This window comes from Pteropus alecto, unplaced genomic scaffold (assembly GCF_000325575.1).
Source record: "Pteropus alecto unplaced genomic scaffold, ASM32557v1 scaffold245, whole genome shotgun sequence".
Classification (NCBI taxonomy): Eukaryota; Metazoa; Chordata; class Mammalia; order Chiroptera; family Pteropodidae; genus Pteropus; species Pteropus alecto.
In genome coordinates this window covers 346,360-349,497 of record NW_006436669.1, presented here as the reverse complement: position 1 = coordinate 349,497, position 3,138 = coordinate 346,360, and positions in this window count along the sequence as shown.

The following is a 3,138-nucleotide window of genomic DNA, read 5'->3' as shown; positions in this document are numbered from 1 at the left end:
AAACCAGAACATTCCCTATTTTTCCTGCCCCTCTCCTTCCCAAACCCAGACTCATAACATTAAAAAGAATTGCTTCCAGGGGGTTTGTAACTTGGTGTATCACTTTACCTAGGTGGTCATACTTGGGAGGAGAAAAAGCATTTCATTTTACACACTCACTCTGTGGTTATTCTTAGTACAGAGTTGTGAGACACTTGATGTCCCAGTGAAGGTAAAAGGGAGATGTCACTAATGAGGTCAATGAAGAGCTAAACTGATAGACTGCAGTGATTGAAATTAGAACCATAGGTGTAACAAATCCAACTTGCCACCATTAGCTTTGTAGAAATTATTCAGTTAGGAACTAGAAGGGCCGGTTTCGCTAATCTTGTACTGTGAGCAAAACAAGCTCTGATGAATTAGAGCAGCTGTGATTTAGACCCATACCTGAGGACTACACTTGGCCCAGAGTGTTTCTTAATACTAGTATGCCACTTATATATACTTATTTTCAATGGGAAAAAGTCATTTTCAAAGAGAAATGTTTTTTGTAAGGTTTAGAAGTATTAAAGCATCGATTGCTTCAAGAATTTCCTATAGTAGTAGAGGTGTGGATTTTAAGAGGTCAAAATTTTCCATAATGAGTTATTGACATGTTCTGGCTAGAGGATAAAGGGACCACAGAAGGAGTGGCTCTGGCCGAAATGAAAGCAGAACTTTATCTCCTGCTTGACCTCTAGACCTTCCCCAAATGCTCTCTGCTCATTAGAAACATCCCACAAAGATTAACAGACATCTTTCTTCCGGGTATCTTACAGTACCTCTCTAAAGTAGAAAGGACAGACTTTTATTGGGGTCAGGGTGAAGCACAGGAAGGGGAGGTCACACAGTCCTAATCACAGATAAGATCAAGATCCTGTCTTCTGAAACAGCAAACTATCCTGATAGTGGTTTTATAATGTTTGTTTTTTTAAAAATGTGTATATTTCTGGAATGTGTGATTACAAAATTTACATAATGGTTATCATTATTGAGTCACTCTAGGATAGTTTCATCCTAAATCTCCAAAGGAATATCCAAGAGATTAGCTAGGATTATTGTCTTCTGTGTTATAAATATAAAAAGTTTCTAAAACTGAACTGGGACTCAGAGGACTGTCTAGCTTCAGTTGGCTAACCTCTGTGAACCTCAGTTTCCTGACCTTTAAAGCTTTTTCAGTATTTAGGCTCTATGGTTCTATTACTAATTTCCATTCATGAACTGTTATTAATTAGCCATAAATGTATCTAAATAATTACTGAGTATGTTACTAATTTTCATATATACTAAGCTTGGAATAAAAATGTCTATAAATCTTCTTTGTTTTTCAAGTACTAGACTGGGTAATTTTATTTACTTTTAAATAATATCTGTTCAGCTTTGGTGGTAGATGCCCTTGAGTTTGGTATTCCCATGATTTAATGACCAGAACCATTAGTCATTAAATGATCATGATGGATTTTGATTAGTTCCTCTCCCAACCTTGATATATTTGAGTGTTTTAATTACAAAGTAATTAATGCTTGTTGGGGAAAGTAATGAAGTGCAGAAAGTAAATGTCTTCTCTGTCTTCTCCCTAATTCTAAATATTTTGGGGTGTGACATTCCAGAATTATATATGCACATAATTATTATTACTTATATGTGTATATAATTTATATATATTTTTATGTAAAGAAATTACATTATCTAATTATTTGTGACTTAATTTTTTCACTTGACAATTTATCTCAAATATCTTATGGAAAAATATTTATAAATGCCCCCTACTTTTTCTAATCCCAGCCTTTCATTTTATAGGCTCAGAACCTTGCTTTTCAGTCTGTCCGGATATTGTAAAAAAAAAAAAAATACTGAATTAGGGGTCAGTAATATGAAATTAGTACATGTTAATTGTAGAAATATCAATTATATAGATAAAAAAGAAAAATTTCATATAGAGATAACTATTGTTAATATTTTGATATAATTAAAGCATTTTATATACATAGAAAATAGTATATACAAATGTATATGTGTATTTTAATTTAAAACTATTCTAATCCATTTCTATTTTATAACCTATTGTTCCTCTCAAATATATGAGAATTGTTTTTCATGTGGCATAAGGATTTTAAAGCTTTTTGATAAAATAGTCCCTATTTATCTTTTAGAAGTCCTGATAAACTCCCACCAGCTGTGTGTGAGAGTGTTTCTCTTTATTTTAACATATCCTGGGAGTTTATCAAATTTTTAATCACAACTATGCTATGTAGAAAATAGCATCTTATTTTAATTAATGTTTGGTTGTTAATGAGCTTAAACATCTTTTCCTCTGTTATTACTGAATGTATTCTATTATAAATGACTTATTCTAGTTTCTTGCTATTTTTACATTTTTGTGTTTATTCTTCCTCCTAGTGATTTTTAAGGGATATTTGTATATTATGGACACCTAATATACCTAGTTTGCCTACACGGGCTATTTAAGATGAGATATAAAGTGGTTACATATTTGGACCCTAAAGGCAAATAGACATGGTTTGAGTCCTAGCTGCACCATTTACTAGTTGTATGACTTTGGTCAGGTTACTCAACCTTTTAAGCCTTAATGTCCACATCTGTAAAATTGAGATAATAATGGCACCTACTCTATATAGAGTTGTGAATATTAAATGAGAACGTCCTCAGAGTGCTTCAACACAGTTCTTGGAGTATTGAAAATGCTCAGTAAATGTCAACTATTATTTTTCTCTATGATAATTTAGAACCTAATCATATAAAGGAAAAGCTACACATGACAATTATTTTATTTCTTTGTTGCTAAATTATACTAAAATTGAACTTATACCCTTCTAAATATATGTGTGTGTGTGTGTGTGTGTGTGTGTGTGTGTGTAATGGGAGTGTGTGTATATATCTATATCAAATATATAAACTCATAAAGTTATCTTACACTTGAGTATGCATTTATTTAGATGGTTAAAAGTTAATGCCAAGATTTTCTATGTGACTACCAATGCTGATGTGGACAGCCTTCTCTCTACCCTCAAATACCTAGAAACACCAGATAAAATATGTAGCTGAGATTAACAGAAAGGAAAATCCAGGGTATTGGAAACAAAAAATATTAATGGTAGT